Source organism: Pteropus medius, unplaced genomic scaffold (genome assembly GCF_902729225.1).
Source record: "Pteropus medius unplaced genomic scaffold, Ma_sr-lr_union100, whole genome shotgun sequence".
Taxonomy (NCBI): domain Eukaryota; kingdom Metazoa; phylum Chordata; class Mammalia; order Chiroptera; family Pteropodidae; genus Pteropus; species Pteropus medius.
This window is the reverse complement of record NW_024353908.1, coordinates 10,852,324-10,876,530: the sequence shown is the minus strand read 5'-3', so window position 1 is coordinate 10,876,530 and position 24,207 is coordinate 10,852,324. Positions and strand designations below refer to the sequence as shown.

The window sequence follows — 24,207 nt, the reverse complement described above, 5'->3', positions numbered from 1 at the left end:
TGCAAAATACTCTGTTAGAAGGATGAGAAAACAAATTACAGGCTGGGAGAAAATATTGGCAAATCACACATCTGACCGAAAAATACAAAGAACCATCAAATTCAACATTTAAAAAAACAATGAAATTTTAAAACGGGCAATACACATGCACAGGCATTTCATTAAAGGTGATATGCTGATGACAAATAAATAAATGAAAAAAGTGTTCAACATTCCTAGCTATTGGAAAACCACAAATTAAAACCACAGTGAGATATCACTACATACCTATCAGAATGGCTAACATGAAAAAATAGTGATAACACCAAATACTGGTGAAGATGTGGAGAAACTGGGTCACTCATACATGGTGGTGGAAATGTCAAATGGCACAGTCCTCCCCAAAAATAGTTTGGCAGTTCCTTTTAAAACTAAAAAATAACCTATCATATGATGCAGCAATTGCATTTTTAGGCATATATTCCAGAGAAACGAAGATAAGTTCACACAAACACCCATACATGAGGGTTTTGTGGTCACTTACTCATAACAGCTCCAAACTAGAAGCTATCAGAACCACCCTCAGTTAAACCGAGGCGCAGCCACACCATGGAGTGCCGTCAGCCATGGAAAGGATGGACTTCCGGCAACTTAGAGGAAGCACAAGGGACTTATACGGAGTGAAGAAAGCCAATTTTAAAAGGGTACCTACTTCCCAATTCCATTTACATAATGTTCATTAAGTGACATAGTCTAGGGATGGAAAACAGATTCATGGTTGCCAGGTGTTAGGGATAAGGGACACGGTGGGGGTCTGCAAAGGGGGAGGAGGCCGTGTGGGGATGGTACAGGTAAGTGCCTGGATCGTGGTGGTGACACAAAGCTGCACGTGATAAAATCAATCACAACTGCACACATGCACACACACACGCGCGCGCGCACACACACACACACACACACACAGAAGTGCAGGTGTGGTGTGGATTCTGAGTGAGCTCTGTGGACTGTCCCACCGCCAGGTCCTCATGCGATGACATTGTATGATTACAAAGGTGTCGCCACAGTGCTCGGGGCCTCCCTGTGCATTCCTCTAAACTTTCCCCTAAGTCTGTGTCTATTTCAGAATAAAAGGTTTCAAAACCTGTATCACTTTAATTTTAGAAGCCTCTTTTTTTGTTGTAGCTCACACCTGGTCCATACAATCAAGACACAGCATGGACAGCCCCAAGTCACTTCCCTTCTCTGCCCACGCCTCCCACCATTAAAAACTCCTATGATTCTTGAGATGAAGGGTATCAAAGGGATGGGGAGGGTGCGGTGTAACATAAATGAAGGTTTTTACTCAGGCCATCCCCAGAACACCGCGGCCCTGGGGGCAGCACGGAAATGAGGACCGTCCAATACATGACCTGGGCCCTGCAGCCCGGCTGGCGTGGCAGCTGGTAGAGTATGAGAAAATAGGGGCCTCTGAAAGACTCGTGCGCTAAGGATGAAGAAGACGTGGAGCAGTGCCACACCCACCACGGGTGGGCAGGAAGGCTCAGCCTGCAGCCAAACCCTACCCTGCCCTCTGGCCCCCACCACTGCCGGGACTGGTCCTGCTCTCACATTCGAGGCTGGTGCCCAGGTGCCAGCATACTGGGGCATCACGTCTCGCTTCTGCCAGACAGTGCTCTCCATTCTTACACTTTATCCCTCACCTGGCCCGGGGGATGCAGACCAGGCTGTATAACTACCACGTGGACACAGACACCTTTTTGTTTGTTTGTTTGTTTATTTTTTTGGTACAGACCAAATATAAGTTGCAAATGGCCTAAACCAAGCTCTCAACTCTCTGTCACCCAGATGTGCTTCCTCCCTGATCCTCCCTCAGGGTCAGGGCCTGCACCCCCAACCCGCCATCCCTCCCCACCTACGGCCAAGTCCCCAGTGACTCCACCTCTGAGACGTAAGCCAAGTTCCTGCACGCCCCCATGACTACCACCCAGCCCCACAGCATCTTCCTTCTCTGGGCGCCCCCAATGAGATGATCCTTCTGGGTGTCAATTAGAGTCTGTCACTTCCCACTTAAAACCTTCTAATGCCTTCCTGTCTCTCTTAAACTAAACTCAATTCCTCATCTGGCTTACACCCCTCCCAGCTCATGCCCTGCTATGCGGGGCCTCCTTGGGTCCTGCTGGCATGGTGAGGCCTCTGCCAAAGAGGAGAGTCGTCCAGACCTTCTCAGGCCTGGCCCCTTCCCATGGGCACCCCGTTCACCATCCCTGACCACCCTCTTGTGTTACAGACCTGCTGCCCGCCCCACACCGCCTGCTGCTTTTCCTTCAAAGAGTGTGTCACTATCTGAATGTTTTTGTAGCTTGTTATTCAGTGCTGAGCTGGTCCCTGCCTTTCTCTACTATGAGGATGTGGGCTTGTGAATGGGCACCTTGGTTATCTTGTTACTTGGGGCACACAGTGGAGGCCCAGCAACACCTAATAAACCAGTGAATCACCGAGGCACCAGGAGCTTCCCTGGCTGTGTAAATACATTTGTCCATGTTTCCACAACTAAATGGAGATTATTTTCATCTATGAAATATTAAAGCTCAAAGACACGACCATGCTCTGGAGAGTTCTCTTAAAATAGCCAAAAGGGATGACCATAGTCGTCCCCCTCGTCCGCGGGGGACATGTTCCCAGACCTCTGGTGGACGCCTGAGACCATAGATGGTACTGAACCCCATGTATACTGTTTTTTCCTATACATTAACATCTACAATCAGTTTAATTTATAAATTAGGCACAGTAAAGGACTAACAAGAATAACTAATAATACATTATAATAAAACACTGTAATACAAGTTATGTGGATGACTTTAGAACAGTCAGTAATGTTTAACAACCATATGTGGTGCCAGGTGGGTACGAGACTCATGAGAAATCACTTGGTAAGTTCCGTAACTGTCTCACCACTACACTGTGCCCCCTGAAACTAACATAAGATAATACTGAATGTCAGCTGTAATTGAAAAATAATTTTTTAAAAGTTATGTGAATGGCTTTGGGGCCCTTATTAAGTAAAATGAGGGTGACTTGAGCACAGGCATGGCGGTGCAGAGATGGTGGATCTGACCACCAGCACGGCCACTGAGTGACTAACAGGCAGGAGCATGCATAGCATGGACACGCTGGACAAAGGGATGACTCACGTCCTGGGCAGGGCAGAGCAGAACATGGCAGGATTTCATCATGCTGCTCAGAATGGCGTACAATCTGAAACTTATGAGTTGTTTATTTCTGGAATTTTCCATTTAATAATTTCGTGCCACAGCTGACCATGGGAACTGAAACCGGGGAAAGTGAAATTGCGATGCAGGGACTGCTGTGACCCAGCAGGTTAAAGATGTGTTCGTAGTGGTCACTCTGGAAACGAGGCTGATCGCGGCTTTCTCCCGTTTTCCCACACTTGCCGAGTGTCTGAAAAGGCCTTATGTTACCTTGATAAGCAGAACTTCTGTCATAGACTGATAATCTGCCTCTGGCCACTATCTCGGGAGGTCACCCCAGAGAGGGAACAGGAATGGGGACTGGGATCCAGGCTCTAGCTGGTGGGAACTAGGCCAGACATAGGCTGTGCTGACAGCCTGGGGCCCAGGCCTGACCTCCTTGGGTGAGGGAGCGGCAAAAAAAAAGAGAAGAACCCCGGGGCCTCTGAGGGTAGCAGCCCAGAGAGCTGGTGGGGACTATCACCACAACTGTGCTGGGCGCGTGGCCTCTGTGTGTGTGGCAGCTGGGCAAAGACCTGCAGAAACCCTCCCTGAACCCCACCTGCTGGAGGATACAACGCTATGGTTACAGGGGGTACAGGGCCACCTGGAGCTCCATGGACACTCACAGTCGTTATCAGAGTGTGTCTACACAGCGCACGCCGGGTGTAAGCTGGGCGCTGGGGCCACACCCAGAATCAGCACCATGGCGGTGCCCTCCTGGTGCTCACAGTACAGGGGGCACCCAACAGGGGCGTGGAGAGGAGGGCATTCCCAGTAGACGAAGTGGCAAAGACCAGGCCAGGGGCAAGGGGATGCTGCCTGCGCTGGTCACAGCCTCAGCGCAGGGTCAGGAGGGAGGTGAGGCAGAGGAGCTGGCACAGGAGCCACACACAGCTTCATGGGCAGAAGCCACACACAGCATCCCGGCAGGAGGCACATGCAGCTCAGACAGGAGGGCACCACCCCATCTTTACTCTGGTAGACCACTCCCTGTCATGGCTGGGTGACCATGAAAAATGCAAACCCGCATTCCCATGGCACTTACGAGGGGCCTTACCTACGTGGTAAGCATACTTAGCCAGCATCCTTAGTTCACTAGATTCCATTTTTTCCATCAGATTCTTAAAGTGCAAATTAAGAACCAAATAACATGCTCAGGTCTACTGGGCCACCCCCCTCCTTCTCAGGTTTATGAATGTCTCGGTGACTCTGTTGTCGAGCCCTGGGGGTTAGCATGTCCCTAAGGCTTCGGGGACCCTCCCTCTACAGTCTTCTCTCTGAGGGTTCGCAGACCAAATACAAACACTTTAAAGACCAGCACTCACAAACGTGCAAATTGGGGCAGAAAATACTTCGCAAAAGCCCAGAAACCATACTTCATGCAAGAAGACAACGAAGGTGTGCAGTGATGGTAATTTTTCTCTGAACACCACATTCTCAAATTCTTTCAGTGAGCCCTAAATTGCTTTAGGACAAGGGGTCAAACAGACACACATTTATGAGAACTGAAGTTCAGAGAGAAGGGGAGAGGGCCTTCCAGGCATCTGGCCACACGCTCTGCTTCCATGAATTCGCATTCACAGAAGATGCAGTAGTGACACCCGTAAAACATACAACTGTTGCAAAATGAGGGAAAACCATTTCGAATCACCCTTGGCTTCCCAGGCCAGTGTCAACCAAAAATACACACTATGGTTGATTGTATGTCACAGATTTGAATGATGTGGCAAGAAAAGAGAAAGAGGAAACTCTGGTTAGTTGATGGCGGCCAGCAGAGGCTGGTCTGCGAAGGCAGGAGGCAGGGACTGCTCCTGTGACCACAAAAGGAAGGACCTCACATCCTTAAAGAATAGTGTTTAAATTATGCGCCCCATCTGCAAACATTTCCCACTCGTTATTTTACTGGTCCTATGAGGAGGCCAGACAGAGGTTGTTATGTCTGACAATGGACTTGTACAAAATAGAAGGAATAAAAGATAAACATGGAGCTCTTACATAATGATTCTATGACACATTTACAAATGTGGGGGGTCTCACATACCCACCAAGCAATTCTCTGCAACACCAGTTGGGTGTCCTACAACTTTATTCTCACACCATCTGCCTGGAGATAGCGCCGGACCCCACAGTTTGAGAGCTCAGTTCCCAACGGACTGCTCCCACTTCGGGTACCAACCCCAAGTAGCAGGTCCCGGGTTACCCACAGCTTCTGTCCCACTTGGCTGCAAAGTCCCATGACCCCCTCCTCAGGTTTGATCAGTTGGAAACACCAGTTTATTAAAAGGACTCAGACGAACAGCCAGCTGAAGAGACACTCAGGCCAAGGTCTGCAAGGGTCCTGAGTGCAGGAGCCTCCGTCCTCGTGGAACTGGGATGGGTCATCCTTCCGGTGCGGGGGTGTTTGCTAGCTTGGAAGCTCTTTGAACTCCGTACATTTGGGGTTTCATAGAGGCTTCCTTGCGTAGGCAGGATGTGTTGTCACTTCCGTCTCCGGCCCTCCCCGTTCTCTGGAAGTTAGGGCTGGGACTGAAATTCCCAAGCTTCCAATCATGGATGGTCTTTCGGGTGACCAGTCCTCATCCAGGGTCCACCCAGAGTCACCTGATTAGAACAAAGGATACTGCTGTCACCCAGGAAATTACAAGGGTTTTAGGAGTTCTAGGCCAGGGACCAGGAGCAGAGATTAACAAATGTGTTTAATATTATCTCACATCTTCCAAAACAATAATGAGACAAACCACCAAATTCTTTAAATGGGCAAAGGACTTGAGCAGAAACTTCACAGAAGAAGAAGTGCGAATGGCTGATAGGCACACGAGAAGACTCTCGACAGCGCCAGGCAGCAGGGAGAAGGGAGCTAGACCCTCCACGAATGACTGCTACTCAGGCATCCAACACTAAGCAAGACAGAAAGGAGGGCAAAGACAGAGCAACTGGACCGTCAGTTGTCAATGGAGGGAGCACGGGTGGTGTCACCATCACAAAGGACTCCTGGGCGGGTTCCTACAAAGTTAAACATAAACTCACCGTTTGGCCCAGCAGCTCCAGCCCAGCTTGTCAACCAGGGGACAAAAAAACACAAGGCCACACAAGGACCCATCAGTGACCATTCATGATAGCTCTAATTGTCGTCTCAGAAATGGGACACAAGTCACATGTCCATCAGCAGTCGAAAAGACATACGAGTTATGGGACATCCACACAATAAAAAACTTCTCAGCGGCAGAAACGAGTGAACCGCCAACAGATGCAGAGATGGGGACAGATGCCAGGACCAGTGCGCTGAGCAAAGGGAGCCAGACGCACAAGAGGACGCCAAGCAGGGTTCCATTTACGTGAAATGATTGAAGGGCCGACTGCGGCTACAGTGACAGGAAGTAGGTTCCGGGTGCCTGGGGGCAGGGGTTAGGAGGTGATGGAAATACTCTGTGGCTCGGTTGGGGTATTACTTTCACAAGTTTTTCAAAACTCATTAAAAACTGTACATTTAAAAATAGATATTTTATTACAGCAGTCCTCAATCTCTTTGGCACCAGGATCCGGTATCCCTATTAGAATCTATTGCCTGATGATCTGAGGTGAAGCTGAGGCAGTGATGCGAACACTGAGGAGCAGCTGCAAATACAGATGAAGCTTCACTCACTTGCCAGCCACTCACTTCCTGCTGTGCAGCCTGGTTCCTAACAAGCCACGGACCAGTACCAGACCACAGACCAGGGGTTGGAGACCCCTGTTTTTTGACAGAAAGCAAAAAATAAGCAAACAAAAACTGATTGACACAGACAACAGAAGGGTGGTGGCCAGAGGGGAGGGGGCTAGAGAGAGGTTAAAGAGGGTAAAAAGGGTCAAATGCATTGTGACAGAGGGAGACCTGACTTTGGGTGGTAAGCCCACAATGCAATAGACAGATGCTGTCTCATAATACTGTACCCTTGAAACTTGCATAATCTCATTAAGCGATGTTACCCCAAAAGGGTGTTTTATTGTATATAAATTATACCTTGATTAAGTTGATTTTTAAAGAAAATCATGTCTCTAAGTATGACCTCGTCTAGAAAACCAATGTCCTGTATTTCTGTGCACATGCACAGGGAAGGCTCCAATCTAGAAGGATGTCAACTGACTGGCAGCAGTGCCACTGTGGGACCAGCGAGTACACATGGAAGTGAGGGATGCAAAAGCAGACGTGGACCTTTTCTTATACAAATTCTGCGTTGTTTGAATTTTGAGGAAAAAACAGCAACTTGGGGGGCGAAGAAGAGACGGAACTCAGCAGCTGGTCCAGGGAGCAGCAGAGGCATGCGGCCAACACGTCACACTTAGCAGGAGCACTTAGAGCTGTGCTTCCTGATGTCAGTCCTTCAGCGAATACCACCATTACCCTTCCCATGAACAACTCGGGAATAGAAAGGCCGTGTCTCGGCTCCCTCACTCCCACTGTCCCCTTGGCATGAAAAGCTCTCACAGACCCACATACTGGTCTCAGCAAAGCAAACCCACCTGAGCCCATGCTCGCCTGTCCATCAGAAATGGAGCTCTGAGCATCCCAAATGCTACAGCCTTGACCACCTGCATCTTCCCCAAACTAGAGTCACGGTGGGTTTCAGATTGATCATCTGTCACTGCTTGCAGGCTGGCACCTCTGACGTGTGTCCTCAGCTTTACCACAGAGCCCGGCACATGGGAGCACCACTTACGACATAGGGCTGAAACGCAAGCCAACGTCTCATATCATTTACATGCTTTAGGGGTTCCTCTATTTCTCTGTGCTCCCCCTGCCCACAGAAACACAGTCTCTGGGCAGTGGGAGAGAGTCTCTGTCTGAGTGGGGCCACTGCTGGGCCTTTCAGAACTGCAGCTCTCCGGTGACCATGGAATCCAGGACAAGCCTATGTGGTGACAAATGGACTTGCTGCAGAAGAGAACCTGCCAGCAAACCCGCTGTAGAAGGAGTTTCCGACTTAGGGTCCTGAGTGCAGACACTGTGGCAAAGCGGGCCAACACCCTGTTCCTTAGTCACACAGAGCCAAGGCAGAACCTGGCCTCTCCAACCGCTGCCTCAGTGTCAGCATGGGGACGGTCTCCTCATTGCTCCTCTACAAGGAGAAGCAGCTGATGAGTGGCCATTGGCCCCAGTCAGGGATGGGAGCAGGGAAGCCTTGGTGGCAGGAAAGATGTGGCAACTTCCTAAAGATTGGGTCCAGCACACACTTGCAAGCCCTCCCCATCCAGCCATCCAAAACTGCCCCCAGGAAAAACTGGTTTGTGGACTGAAGGAGGCCAGGCGACAGTGGCAGTGTGACAGCTGTCTAGGGATTTCCAGGGTAACTCCAGCTCCCCGTGAGGTTTGCCTAACACAGAGTTATCTCCCACTCTCTTCCCCAGCCTGCACTCGAGTCCTATGGTCACCAAGTCCACTCTGCTTCCGCTTTGGAAACATCTCAGCTCAGCCCCGCCCCTCCCCTCGCTGCCTTACCACAGGGCCTCTTCGCTTCCTCCTAGACTCTGACTCCCAGCCGGGAGCCTGGCCCCACTCCAGCCCTTTCTCTGCTACAGGGCAAAAATGAACTTGCTAAAATGCACATGTGAATGCATCACTCTGGTATACACGCCCTTCCGAACCTGGTTCCTGCCTACCACTGTCCTAGCATCAGCTCTTCCCACTTCCCTGCAGGGACCCTGCCCTACACTCCCTGCCCAGTCTGTGCTCTGCTCTCCCTTTAAGCCTCAGCAGAGGCTCAGCCTTCCTCCTCCCGACTCCAGACTCAACCCCTGGCCCTCCTGGTCTCGTGCACAGACCTCCATCACAGCATCTGTGACACCCCATCATTAGTACTCAACATTCCTGTCTGTCTCCCCACGAATCCTGTGCACTCTTGAGATCAGCTACCCACTCTTCATTTTCCACATCTCAATGCCCTTCAGGTAGTAAGACCAGTGAAAGCACAAAGCACACCCTCCCTCCTTGAGGGTCACCAGCCCAGTCTCCCCATGACGCGGACCATTCACACAGAGCTCAGCACCTATTTTCAACACTCCTCTGTATGTGAGCTGCCCGACGGGATGGAGGGAGATGTCAGTCGTGTCCAATTCTAGACTAGTCCATCTCTAGACTGAGTCTGTCTCTATATTGAGTCCATCTAAATGAGTCTGTCTTCAGATGAGTCCATCTCCAGATGAGTCTGTCTTTAGACTGAGGTCATCTCTAGACTGAGTCCATCTCTAGAAGAGTCTGTCTCTAGACCAAGTCTGTCTCTAGACTGGTCCAACTCCAGACCGAGTCTGTTTCTAGACAAGGCCATCTCTAGATGAGTCCGTCTCTAGACTGAGTCCATCTCTAGACTAGTCCATCACTAGATTAGTCCATCTCTAGACCAAGTCTGCTCCTTGTATTTCAAATCCATCCTTGCATTCGAGCTCGTTTACTAGTTCTTCTTTGCATTTGCCTGCTCTTGGGGATTGAGTCTGCTTTTGCATTGAATGTTTTACTCAGTCTACATTCCTTTACTCGGTTCTTTGCATCGGAATGGTTTTGACCATTAGAAGCCCCGCCGCTTGCATCGAGCTCTCGTTTGTATCTAGTACTTTCAAACTGGCATTTGGCCTTTCAGATTGAGCCCATTTCCAGACAGTCGCTCTGCATTTGAATTCATTCTTGTGATGAATGTCTTTGTACTGAGTCTGCTTAGACAGCTCCATTCAGATTGAATTTGCCTTGCATCGAAGTCGCTTTTAGATTCGAGTCGTTCTAGACAGTCTATTTCTGTACCGAAGCTCCATGGACGGTTGCCTTTGACTAAAGGGTACTTGGCCTTGTGTAAGTAGTCAGTGCTCAGCAAATGTTCTACCTGAAGAATAAGGTATTTGCTTTTCACAACAAAATGAATACTGCTTCGAAATGAGTCAAACCACGAATGACAACAACCTGCCCTCTCCAAATTGTAGGTCAATCAGTCTATCCAACCACAGTACAACTAAAACATGGTAAAGTTTCTTTAAAACCCTTATCCCCAGAAAGTTCTGTCAGTGCCAATCATTGGATATGTCCCATCTGACAGTTCTCATGGGTGCATCTGTTGGAACCTGGGTCCTGATTTGAGCCTGACAACCACAGTCGTATAAATGTGGCCTCCACCATAAACACGATGCACTAACATTCTAGATTGTGAACCAGACTACTATTAGTTGCCCTGAAGACTGGATCCTTGACAGTTTCATAGAAACAAAGACGCCACAGCCAGGCCAAGCATTCGTACCTTACTGCCCCCCCAAAGGGCAGACAGTACCCAAGGCAGCGGTCAGAGCTCTATAACAGCAAGGCCAAGGTCCCACTAAACATGAGTCCTTGGGTCAAGCTCTGTGTGCGCGCCCAAATGTCTGTTTGGGGAAACTCAGTCACCATGTACCAGGAAAACTCCCACCTGCGATGGCGAGAATGATTAAAGTTGAGTGATCAAAACGATTGACTGAGCGCTGATGCCACCAGCAGATGCTGTCAGCTACTACGGTCTGAGTTATCAAGTGAACAAAGATGGTGTGTTCAGACATCAGGACAAACCGTTTAGGGAGGAATGATGTACAAGGACCACTGCACCCAGTCGTGTGGGTTACATTTAGGAGCCAAAGAAGGTAATTGGACAGCGCTCAGCCAGCGGGAGGGGGACTGCTACGAGGGGCAGAGGGGATTGGTGGCACAAGGCAGAGCTAAGTCAGAGGTGGAGCCTGCAGACACTGACAGACGGAGTGACAGAGAAAGGAGGAATCAGGACAAGCACTAAGACTTTTTACTTAAGCAACTGTGTAATTAGAGGGTCACTGAGTAGTCACGGGGGGAGGGGGTGGCAAGGAGGGGGTTGGGCAGGAAAACCAAGGTCTTATTTAGGACATGTTAAGTCAGAAATGCCTATGGGATGGCCAGGTGACCCACCATGTCAGGTGTGCAGGCAAAGACATGAGCCTGGAGCTCACCCTAAGCCACCTCCAGTAGAAGAGAACGTCCAAGCCACTCACCCAGTTTTCCTAGACAGTTCCCAATGCTACTAAATGAATGACCTATGAGCTAGGAAGCCAGATCCAAACCCCACCATGAGCCTTTTCCAGAGCATCCGAAAGGCCTGGCACTGCAGGAAGCTGATGGACTGTGGCCAACGCACATGTCATGTTTCACAGAAATACCTCCTGTCTGACCTAAGGTGAACCCTCACCACTCCCACGTCCTCCTCAGCCCAGGAGTCCTCTGGGACCAAGGACCTTCTGTGTGCCATCCTGCAAAGGCCCCCTTCCTTCATCTGCTCCCCTGACCCTTACCTTTTCCTTGGCTGTCCCTCTAAAGGGGGAAAGACAGAACCCCCACTCACTATGGCTGGGCTGGACATTTGGGAGGATAGAGTATCCTTGGGAAGTTGAGGGGCTGAGCCCTTTGTAGCTGGCCGGTCACCAGTCCCCCCCACCCTCTTTCTCACTCTCTGTGCAGGGCTAACAGGCCTGCTCTCTCGGCATGTCCTCCCTCTGCAGCCCCTGTAGCCATGACATTCCCTCCACCTGAACTGCACTTCTGCCCCAATCATCACACACTGACATTTGACCCAGCCATAAAGCCTGGCTCAGATGCCACCTCCTCCTTGAAAAGGGAAAAAAGAACCAGAAACCTACAAAGTGCTAAGAACACCCTTCATTCCAGGAACACATTTATTTTTCTGTCACTGTGACAGCAAGTGGCATCACACCTATTCCTCAGGTGAGTGTAGGCACGAGGGCACACAGCTGGTCAGACAAGCCCGTCTGCTGGCCCTTGGCTGCTGCACCTTACACCCAAGCCCAGTGGCTCTCACCCCTGACCCCACATTGTGTGGCCTGATGCCCAAACAGCGCCTCAGACTAGTCACAGAGAACCTCCTATACCGCAGCCCCCACAGCATGTTAACAACACCCGGGGTTCCAGGGCAGACCCGACTGAGAACGAGGAACCAGCTCGACCTCCCACAGCCGCCCCTTGCTCCCTCTGACTCCATCCCTCTTTGTTTCCACTGCTCAGTTGCTCAGCCCATCACTGACCCCTCGCTGGGTGCCAGCCACCCCTCAAGGTCCCAGGCTGGCACGACTCCAAGCCGCTGGCCCTGACCTCACACACTTGCCGCAGCGGAGGAGGCAGGCCATCAGAGGCAGTAAAGGCACACACGTGAAGGGTGATATGTCAAAAAGAAATGCTGGGGGACATCTCTGTGACTCTGGGCAGAGAGACACCACAAAGGAGGCATCAGAGGACCAACCGCAAACTGACTGATTGTACTTCATTTCAGGCATTAAGCTTTTTCATTAAAAGACACCATTAAAGAGTGAAAAGACAGGCTACAGACTGGGATATAAGGTTTGCAACAGGTATCTTTTAATATTCAGGATATTAAAAGAACTACAAAGAAGAAAAAAATCCAGCAGGACAATGAACATGCATTTCAAAGCTGAGTAAGGAACCATTTGGAAAGATGCTCAATCTCATTAAAAATTGGAGAAATGGAATTTAAGTCTTAATAAGATATCTTTCTACACCAAATAGATTGTCAAAACTTTAAAACTACATTAGGTGTCGCCAAGAGTGTGGCGTGAAGGGGACACTGAGATATTGTAGTAGGTGTGTGATTGGCGCTGCAAACAACTGCAATAAACTATAGTTAAGTGTGCAATAGGTGGGGCAGGTAAAGGTCCACAAATCCAGGTGTAAGGGATGGATAACAGTCGCCCGGCCCAAGGAAGAGATGGTAGTCCAGACAGAGGGAGGTGAGAATGACATGGTCAAGGCCAATGGCCAAGGGCTGAAAACTGTCCAGCAGCTTGGGTCCCAAGGGCCATGGGAAATGATCGAAAGTCTGAAGCAAGGACATAGCATTCATTCATTCATCCATCCATTGAACAGAAAGTCAGGGGCACTTGCCTGTGGGCCAAGCCCCTCCTAGGCCCCACAGGTGCTTGCATGTGGCTGCGGAGTAGACAGGGCGGTACGAGGTGAACTGGGGCTGTTGTCTGGACTGGCGAGAGGGGACCACATGGGTGGCTGATTGGCTGTGGGGGCAGGGTGGCGAGTGAGGAGGGGCCTGGCGAGGGATGGCGAGGCTTTCATGTGCTGGGAGTCAAAGAGGAGGGCAGGGGCGCGTGACAGGTGCCGTCTGGCATGGCCAAAGGGTGGACGGAAGACCACAGGAGACACTGGGCGGAAGTGGGTGGGAGATCGAGAAGACAGCAAACAGTCAGCGGTGTGAATGCTCTAGAAAGGTCCAGGTTAAAAAAGAAGGTGAGAGCAATGTGCCTCATCCAGTGGTGGGAGGGGCCAACCCTTGAGAGCTGAGGGGTGGGGGCAGTGAAGACGGTCTGTCCAGGGACACAAAGCTGTAGGTACGGGGTGTGCTCCTCCTGGCCTGGGCTTAGACAAGCATGGCCAGTGGGTCTGGTGAGGGGGGCTGGTGGAGAGTGAAAGGAAGACACGAGAGAGGGACGGGACGGAGAAGACGGACAGGGACGGAGAAAGGAACAGGAATAGAGAGATAGAGAGAGGGACAAGGACAGAAAGAGGGACAGGGACAGAGAGAGACAGTGGTCTTGCGATCAAACTCAATCTCTAGTCCCCCCTACCCAGGGGCAGGAGAAGAGTTGATGCCCTGCGGCCCCAGCCCCCCGACTTGTCTTTCTGAAGCCAACCCATGTGCAGCCAGCGAGGGGCCCGCGAGCGCCAGACCACTGACCCTGCGCTGAGGAAATTCCAAGGGTTTCAAAGCCCCCCACCAGGATCCAGGGCAAACACTGGGTCACTCTTCATTACACAACGAGGCCAGGAGGTTTGAAAGAGCTGGTGGGGAGGTGAGTGAGGACCCTTGACCCTCCAGCAGGGAGAGAGCGCTGGACACGGTGGGTGGGAGGCAGCTGGCAGCATAATGGAAAATACGAGACCATCTCATGTGAACAGGCACAGTAAGGTCAGGACTTGAGGTCAGGGATGGAGATCACTGCCGTGGACAGTGGCTGGCAAAGCTCTCTGGGATGTGTGAGGGCCCAGAGGGTGGCCCTGCGTCCAGGTGGGGCTGGGTCCCCAACAGAGAGAGAATAGGTGACCAGGCCACCTGCAACATGAGGCCTGGAACAATGACCAGGGAAAGAAAGTGGGAAGACCAGCAAGAAGCAGCTGGAGAATGGGGCGTGGACACAGAGCGTGGACACAGGGCGAACAGGGAACCAAAACGGAAGGGCCATGGAGAGGAAGGGGTCGGTCGGCCGGAGATTCTGATGAGGACAGTGGCGCTCGAGGACAGAGGGGCACAGGAAGGCCGTGGTCAAAAGGGGAGGCCTGTGCAAGATGGCGGAACGGGGCCCTTCCAAGGCCCCAGCCGGGATAGCCCTGAGGGAGTCCCTCATGCTCAAGGCAAGTCCCTGGCCAGGGCTCTTGTGTCTGCTGCACCTCTGAGCCCATGGCTTTCTGAACTTACACTGCAGGAAGCACCACGCCATTGGGAATGCACGGTGCTTCACTGTCAAGGACGCCCCTGTGCAGAGAGCCTCTGGGGTCTCTGTGCGGACACAGGCCTCAGGGAACCAATGAGAAAAAGGACCAGTGCTGCATGGGGACAGGGTTCCCATCCCCACTGCAGCCCCAGGACGCTGGGCTTCTGTGCCCACCACACACGCCACCTCCCAGCCAGCAGATGGAGGGAAGCGCAGTGGAAGTGAGGCCACTCCACTAAGAGGGGGACAGGAAGAGAGACAGATGCAAACTGTTATTTTCGGGCATCAAGCATGGTCCCTCGGAGTTCAGTGCTATATACGGATCTTGTTTATGAACAGCCTGAGGGACAGGCCTGCTGTTGCGTTTTAAATGTAAGGGTGTTGGGCCAGGGAGCCAGGAGCCTTCTGGGCCAAAAGGACAGCTCCAGTTGTCCCCCTTTGTCTTTCCAACTGACCGTCGAGTGCCTTCTGGAATCCTTCATCCAGTGGTGATCCTGTCCGTGCGCTGAGTGCTCACCACAGCAAGGTGTCACAGGCGAAGGAGATGCCACTAGGAGACTGCAGACCACTAGGGAGGGGAGACATGTCCCCACAGTGACAGACAGCTCTCTATGACCTGCAAGGAGGTAAGTGGCCTGGGTGAGGTTAAGGCAAAAGCTTCTGAGGCTGAGGCACTGAGGGGATAAATTTGCTGTCATCCGCAAGATGGCTTTCTCTAGATTAAAGCCCGAAGGAGGCTAGAGCTAAGCCCCTTGTGCTGGCATGAGGCCAGCCTGAGGTCACCTGGTGCACGTGGCTCCTCTGGTGTGGCCATCTCGGTCCCAGGGTTCCTAGAACCCCAGCACGGCCCCCTGCCCTCTGTCCATCTGACACCCAGTATGGCGGCAAGGACTCGGCTGGAAGCTGGGCGCACGGTGTGAGGGCCTGTGACCTGCCAGGTCCCCTGCAAGTCTCATTCCACAGCTACAGCCTGACCTCAGGGCTCAGTAGGAGACAGGAGCAAGAGGGCGTGGCTGCCTTAAGCCCCGTGGCACACGGTCACTCTCTGGGCCGAACAAGCAATTCTGGGCCCCCTGGAAGTGGCAGAGGGCAGGGAGCCTAAAAGCAGCACAAATGACTGGCAGGGTTGGGTGCCTACTGTCCCGACCCGCAGGACCTAGTTATTGCGTAGAACCCGAGGAGGACCGCACCTTGAAGAGAACATGGGCGGGAGAAAAGAGTGGAGGCAAGACAGTGTTCTGATCAAGCCTCAAAATTTTATTTTCAAGTGGTTATATTTATACACTCAGGTGGAGAGGGCAGGGGCGGGACTGATCAGAGAGTATTTCGTTACAAGCTTATTGGCGACCACCAGAGAAGGTGATTTCTGCCTGGCTGGTCAGAAACAGATGGGCTGTGTGAGAAGTTGCAGGCTCTCGCTCTGCAGGCAGGGGAATGGGGATCAAAGACACGAGATAAGGCCGGCGCTTCCCAGTGCCCTGGCTGTCCAAATGGTCACAGATAGCAGAATTTACTCAGGATGTGATTCTTATCTTTGGGTGCAGGCTTAAGGCTCCCGACATCTCCTCCCTTTCTTTTTTAGAAAGGTGGGCTTTGACCGAGAGAGGGAACAGAGGCCCGACTCCTCCCGTGAGCTTTTAATGAACTCACCAGCTATGGCTCTTGGTATCTTTTGGGGAGGAGAGGCAGAGCCGGTTTGTGTAAGATTAATATGATACCAACCTCTATGCAAGTCAGGCATGTTCTCAGGAAGGACTAGAGAAGGCACAGAAGGGCCCTTCCTTGCGGTGCTTTGCCCGTCACTCTGCTCAGTGCCCATACCTCTAGACCCTCCTCCAAGGGTGAGGTAGGCATGTCTCTAGTTTCATGCCGCCCCATGTGCGGGGGGGAGCTAGGCCTTAAAGAAGTCGATGCAGGCGCAGGGGTGTATTAGAGGGGTTAAGATTTCTAGGGTGCCGGGGATCTTGCTCCACGTCGTCATCATCCTGAGTTGTCAAGTGGTGGTAGTGGACGGCAACAGCTGGTTTAACTAGTTGATCAACCTGTGCTTTAATAAAAGCAGTTAGTTTTTGCACTGCCCAGGGGCCAATCGACAGTAAAAGGAGGAGCCCTGCTAGAGGTCCGAGAATAGTAGGAAGTAGGGTGGACAGCCAGGGGGTGTTAGAGACCCAACTTTTATACCAGGCTTCGTCCTTTTCTCTTTGTTTTTGCCGGGTCTCCAGATTTTTCTTTATTTTTTCAATACTGTCTTGGACTAACCCAGTTTTATCTTTGTAAAAGCAACATTCTTCTTTAAGGGCAGCGCACAGACCGCCTTCTTTAAGAAATAGAAGGTCAAGACCGCGGCGATTTTGAAGCACTACCTCAGAAAGTGAAACAACAGATTCTTTAAGGTTATCAAGGCCTTCTTGCAGATTTTGAATGTCTTTATCTATGGCCAAGCTAAGGGTATGGAATTGTTGATTTGTAGTAATTATAGAGGCAATGCCGGTCCCTGCTCCGGTGGCCCCCAACCCCAAGAGGACTGCCAGAGTGATGGCAGTTACAGGTTCCCTTTTGACACGCGGGGCACTATGATAAAAGGGAATCAAATCTTCAGGAGGATGTATTGAGACCTTAGGTAGCAGCACAACTAAGACACAATATTCATGATTTTCTACCAATAACTGGGGGACAATAGACGGGGTTATTCCAAAAGAGCAAGCGAAATACGTTCCTTGGGGAGCAACAAGGAAATGGTGTTGTGTTAGAGGCGTATGGGAGGTATTGCAAATAGGCAACAATTCAGGGGGAAGAAGCAATGAGGTACTATGAATGCAGAGGCCAATTCCTGACAATTGGGCCAATGTAAGCCCGGGAGAGGACTCAGAAAAAGGAGAGTCCACCCAGCGTGTCTGCCGTGAATCATTGGTATAGGTCATGTCTGGCGAGACAGTTGCAATGCCTTCATAAAGAGGGGGAACAGGGGAAAAACACATCCAGCAATCCTCATAGGTCGAGGTGTTAAGGGATTGTGCAGTGGCATTAGCTAGGGCCTTTAGGGCCTCACCTGTGGAAAGCCTAACGGGGGGCAAACGGGCTTGATAGGCAGTGCTTTGGGGAGGGAGAGGAGTATTCTCCCAGAGGGGTGTTTGGGGGCTTTGCGGCCGAGACAGGGCTTTATTTGGGCCTAAAACAATTTTTGGTTCAGTATTAGGTGAGGAGCGAATTAGCTTCACCTTGAATGTGAACCCTGGATCCATTCCAATTGCATCAAGTCTCAGGCCCCATTCATATCCCCTTGTCCATCCCACAAGGGGTGCTCTTTTTCCTTTATCGGTAAAGGAAATAAGAAGGGGAGTACACCACCCTTGGGTTGTATGTGCACTCTGGCATTCAGGGGTGGGTGTATTGTTACGCCGGGAGTTACTCCAACCCTTTTTAACGATTATATAATCCCATGTAGAGACAGGGTGCCAGTAGGCGTCACCAGTAGTTTCACATCCCCAGGAGGCACAAAAGGAGGAATCTCTGAATCCACATCGATAATTAAGGTTTCTACTTCTGTGCCCGCCTGGGCAGACATAAAAATCAGATTCTCTAAGAAAGGTCCTCCTACGGGGTGTATTACACCCTGCAGGGGCAAAAAATTGATCTCTCTGGTGGGGGCTACTAGGTGCCTTGGAAAGGGGGAGAAAAGTATCCGGGAGTCCCCAGGCTGGTGCGGCTCCGGCAGCTAGGCCGCATAGGTCTGGAGTAAGTGTAGGCCATGGGGTTGTACTTGCCAAAGCTGAGGTAGTATAAGCAATGTCACCCGCTTCATTGACGACAGTCCAAGTAAAGTTGAATATTCTATGCGCGATGCAGGAGGGCAGCAGAAACATGAGCAGAAGGAACATCATTCTGAAATTAAGCAGAGAAAGCTTCTCAGGGGTCACCCTGGGTAGGGTTAAATGGCTTAATTAGCCTGTCGGGTAACCAGCGCGCGTTCTGTGCAGCTGAAGCATTATTTTTATATTATTTATATTTATATTATATTATTATTTAATATTATTTATAATATTATATTGTTTATAATATTATTTAATATTATTTATAATATTATATTATTTATAATATTACTTAATATTATTTATAATATTATATTATTTATAATATTATTTATTATTATCTATAATATTATATTATTTATCCATAATATCATTTATTATCATCTATAATATTGTTATATTATTTACAAGACTATCCATCACCATTTATAATATTATTACATCATTCATATTCATATTATATTATGTTGGGAATAGCAACGGGGGGAAGGCAGCCCAGGCTGTAAGGGCCCCATGATTTGCATTGTTTTATTAACTTCTCTTAGGTCCTGTAAAAGCCTTCAGGTACCATTCTTTTTTTGAATAATGAAAATGGGGGTATTCCAAGGAGAGGTAGAGGGCTCTAAATGGCCAGCCTTTAATTGTTCCTGCACTAAACGGAGGGCGGCCGAAATCTTATAAGAGGGGAGGGGCCACTGATCAACCCAGACAGGATCCCCTGATTTCCAATGGATCTTATCCGCCTGGGGTGCAGGAGGATCAGTAACCCTTATGAAAAATGCTCCTTATACCCTAGACCATGACGGTTTGTTTTTGGGGTGGTCTCAATGGGTGAGTTAATTCCCTGATTAGATTTTCCAAGTCCTTTACCAGGTATGAACCCAGATTGTAACATTTGTTTGGTGACCACCTCGTTAGGGCTGCATAATATTGCCCCCATTTGTGCCAAAATATCTCTCCCCCACAAGTTAACAGGTAGACCTGGGACCACAAAGGGTTGGATTTGACCAGAGTTTCCTTCTCCATCTGACCACGTAAGAATCTTACTACTCTGTAGGGTATTATGAGATTGGCCAATACCTTGAAGGTGGGTGGAGGAGGGCTGTAACGGCCAAGAGGAGGGCCAATGTTCTTGGGAAAGAACAGTGGAATCTGCACCCGAATCGAGTAAGCCCTCAAAAGACTTTCCATCTATAGACAGCATGAGAAGGGGTCGCTCCTTGGTAAGGGGTTGGACCCAGTATGCATCCGAGGACCCGGGATTTGAAGCACCACGGTGACCCCCCTTATGAGGGAGCCCCTTTGTAAAAGGCACAGGGAGTGCTTGAGCAATTCTTTGGCCGGGAGAAATATTTAAAGGCCCTTTCGTGGCCGCCGCCAGGACCTTTATTTCCCCCTCATAGTCAGCATCTACTACCGAGGGAAAGATGGTAATACCAGATAAAGTGGCTGAGGCCCGTCCCAGAATTAGGAAGTATGTTCCAGAAGGGGGAGGACCGAAGACCCCAGTATTAATGACTTGGGGCCCATCCTCAGGTATTAATATTGTACCGGAGGTGGCACAGAGGTCCAATCCTGCGCTGCCTGGGGTGGCTCGTTGGAGGGTGCCTGGTTGTTCGGCTGTCGGGGCCCCGTAGCTGGGAGGAATTGGATGGGCATTGGGCCCCGGGGCTGGGCCCTCTTCCCGTTTCCCGACAAGGGAAGAAGTGGGTTGCCCGCGACATCAGTTTTAGAGCGGCACTCACTAGCCCAATGCTTCCCTCTCTTACAGCGCGGGCAAAATCCCGGAGCGCGGAGTACGGGAACAGGAGCTGTAGGGGGAGCTAAGATCTGCCCGGTACAGGGAAGTGAGCATTGTCGGGCAACATGTCCAGGTTGTCCGCAGCGGAAGCAACACCGAGCGGCAATGGGGGTATTTTGGGGAACAAGAGTGTTACTATTAGCATGTTGCATTACAGCCCCGATGGTCAACTTTATTTGGTGGGCGGTGGAATCGACATCATTGCACAAGCGGATCATCCCATGAATATCAAGATTTCGGATGTGCCCCTTTAAAGCCGCTTTACAGGCAGCATTAGCATTTTCATAAGCAAGCTGTTTTACAAGTTTCCCTTCCCCGTCTTCTGGCCCTAGGACGCGCTCCGCAGTTTCCTATAAACGTGCAACGAACTGGGAGAAAGGTTCATGGGTCCCCTGAACTATTTTGCTCAAGGGCGTGGTGACCGAACCTTTTGGAGGAATAGCTCTCCAGGCCCCGATAGTGGCGGCCGCTGTTTGACTAAGGATCCCAGCGGACAAGCTGCGTTGTTTACGCTCAGAGGCAAAGTCTCGCCTCCCACATATCTTATCAGCAGTCCAGGTGGCCATGGGAGACCGGGGATTTTTCTGGTTGCGCATTGCCTGAGTTTCCCCCCTGTCAAGAAATTCTGCTTTCCAAGTTAAAAATTCTCCCCTACTCAGCACAGATTGGGCCACTTTTGTCCATTCTCCCGGCAACAGAAAGCCATCGCCAGGTAAACTTTCAAGTATGGACAAGGTAAAGGGAGCTGTGAGGCCATAGCTCTTTATAGCACTGTGTAAATCTTTGACAGTTTTAAATTTTATCCGTTCTACAGTAGGCAAAAGGTTCTGATAGTCTCCCTCATTTTCAGAATCGTTATGTGGGCTTTTCCCTTCTTCCTCAGATTGTGCCACATCCTCACAAGCTGGGTCATCAGGTGTGCTGGCTCTAGAGGCCTCTTGGGCGTCAGTAGGCGCCTTCTGAGTTGTATCTGGGTCCTGTGAGGGTTTGGTACCGGATCGAGTCATGATGGGGAAAACAAAGGGTTTGGCTCGGGGTCCCTTAGGGGGCTTAGATTGAGGCCCCGAAAAAATAGAATTTTGTAGAGCGGAGACTTCTAATTGTAAATTAGCCAATTCACTCTGTAAAGTAAAGACGCCTTTGAGGCTTTGAATTTATTGTTGCAGTTGTTTCTTTGTCTCCAAAAAGGGGTCAAGAACCGCCTGAGGGATATGAAGGGGGTCACGTGGCAGGCTTCCCTGCAGCAAAAAGGGTATGAGATGAAGGCCAAACAGGCTCATGATTTTTGGCGGCCTCGTCCTCCAGAACAGTTGCATCTCCGGGATCAAGGGGTTCAGGGCCGGGTTTTGGGATTATGGGGTATATTTGAGAATAAGGGCCTCCAGACGGAGACGAGGGCTCTATGTCCACGACTACAGAAGGACAGGGGGAAGAGGTAGCTCCACCTTTAACGGATGGGGGGCGAGAGAGCTGTTTGAGCATTTCAGTGGCTACCGATAGTAGCTGTCTCTTATTACTATCAGTTTCGGCCCCTTCAATGATATCTCGAATGAGTCCCCAATAACTGAGACAACTAACGGGGACAGCATTTGGTCCCTCTTTTTCTAGTAATCCATTTAAATCTTTTCCTACTTTTTGCCAACTCAAGGGATGAATATCTGGGCCGCTAAGAATGAACCACGGACATTTTTCATCAACAAAACAGAAAAAACTAACCAAATCCTTTTTCTTAACCCTAACTCCTCTCTCCCTTAACGACTTCTTTATCTCTTTGATAAAGGTCTCCTCTCTGGAGATTGAATGGCCCATGTTTAAAAATGGGACAGCAATGACTTACCCGCCGTTCCGACGTCTGGGGGTCGCAGTCGCCGGGAAGGCACTCCTAGTTGCGTGCACGCCTTTTACTTGTTGCGCTGTCCGGTGAAGGTCCGTGCCTCGAGCCCCACGTTGGGCGCCACTTGTCCCGACCCGCAGGACTTAGTTATTGCGTAGAACCCGAGGAGGACCGCACCTTGAAGAGAACATGGGCGGGAGAAAAGAGTGGAGGCAAGACAGTGTTCTGATCAAGCCTCAAAATTTTATTTTCAAGTGGTTATATTTATACACTCAGGTGGAGAGGGCAGGGGCGGGACTGATCAGAGAGTATTTCGTTACAAGCTTATTGGCGACCACCAGAGAAGGTGATTTCTGCCTGGCTGGTCAGAAACAGATGGGCTGTGTGAGAAGTTGCAGGCTCTCGCTCTGCAGGCAGGGGAATGGGGATCAAAGACACGAGATAAGGCCGGCGCTTCCCAGTGCCCTGGCTGTCCAAATGGTCACAGATAGCAGAATTTACTCAGGATGTGATTCTTATCTTTGGGTGCAGGCTTAAGGCTCCCGACAGCCTACCCAGGACAGGACCTCATGAGAATGGCCGTGACGTCCCAGGGCCCGCGTTCCTGGGGAGGAACAAGGAAATCACAGATGGGACAGCAAGAGTCAGGATGTAGGAGCTTGTGAGGGAGGGCTCACTGGACCCATGGCCACTGGACAACGATAGCCAACTGGCCCTCGGTAGGGGTGAGGCTGACTTGCTCCCGTATCATATAGGAGGAGGCCTGTGTGCCAGACAAGGGGAATAAGAGGCAGAGGCCAGGAGCAGGGAAGAGCCAGTGACGGGGCCACAGAGAGGGCAGCAGTCTAAGCTAGCCCACGACCCTGCACTGGGTATGCGGGGCCATGACTTCTGCTCCAACACACAGAAGAGGGGAGCCTTCCCCTGAAGACAGCACTAGGATCCATCGTGAGCACAGCTGTGCATCCCGACTTCCCCAGCCCACAGCACCTGCAACCACAAACAGGCAGGCCCCCAGCGGGAAGCCAATGACATCAGCCACCTGGGGCAGCCAGGGTGAGCCGCCCAGACACCCACAGTCACTCCCCTCCCAGTCAGGCCCTGTCTCCAGGCAGGGACCCCACATCATTTCTTCATACCCCCTCCACTCAGCACAACACCTCTGGATGCCCAGCCAGGGCCGCTTCCAAGACAGGGACATAAAGCTGGGGTCCTGGATGGGGAAGCTGGTGCTGAGGGCTCTGCAGGGGCAGAAAATGTCCCCTCCCCCTTCCAGGCTCTTTGACTGCTCCAGCAATTAAACCAACACAAGACGAGTTAACAGGAAGAAAAGAAATTTAATTTTGCAAGTAAATTAAATTAAAATATGAGATTCGAAAGCAGTCAGGCAGCAGAGGCCCACACGCCATCTGAGTTACGGGCTGGGAAGGGGCCTGGGGCTTCCAAGGGGACGAGGGCAACTCTTGGGCAAGGAGAGGAGCAGGGGTAAGGTCAGTTGTCTGCTGCTGTGCAGGCAGACATCATCTCTTGGCACAGCTCCTATCTAAATTATTTGGGAGTTGAGAAGCCAAGCTGAGACCCTGAGTCTGTGGGTCTCGACTGCCTTCAGCTCAAAATCCACAGCGAAGTGGCACATGTTGGGGCACCCTTGGCTCCCTTCTACTCATTAACCACTGGCAGCAGAGGCCAAATTACGATCTGCCCTCCATGTGTCTCAGCACCGGCCCTCAGGCTGCCACAGCTGCCTCTGCCACAGATGACCTTCGTTTGTTCATTCATTCATTCATTCATTCATTCAAGTCTGTCAAACTGGGCTCAGCTCCAGCCACCTACCAGCACTGCTCTCGAGTCTGGGGACCTATGTGAGCCAAGGTGCCCAGGCCTCGCACTTGGGGACCCTCATGAGGGGCTGCTCTGCTGGGCACAGGTCCCTGACTGCTCCTGGGAAATCAGTTTGGAGAGAGGATGCTGCCCTCCCATGTGTCTCTGAGACCACCTCCTGCCCTCAGTGCGGCTCTTCTGAAAGTTTGGGGTCACACAAGGGAG

At 50.9% G+C, this 24,207-nt stretch overlaps 1 long non-coding RNA gene across 3 annotated transcripts in view; it reads right to left on the bottom strand.

The window, feature by feature from the left end:
* Positions 1-8,883: 8,883 nt before the first annotated feature.
* The window catches only part of LOC120593733 (uncharacterized), a 15,400-nt gene continuing 76 nt past the window's right edge, over positions 8,884-24,207 (bottom strand). Inside the window, exons 2-5 of one of the 3 annotated variants that reach the window (XR_005650427.1) lie at positions 22,044-22,049; positions 19,783-20,497; positions 15,760-15,762; positions 8,884-8,893 (exon numbers count right to left, since the gene is read on the bottom strand). This is a non-coding gene — a long non-coding RNA (uncharacterized LOC120593733). Of the gene's footprint in view, positions 8,894-15,759; positions 15,763-19,782; positions 20,498-20,798; positions 21,199-22,043; positions 22,050-23,695; positions 23,701-24,207 lie in introns of those variants that run through there. The other 2 variants (XR_005650428.1, XR_005650426.1) reach the window with 2 other exon arrangements.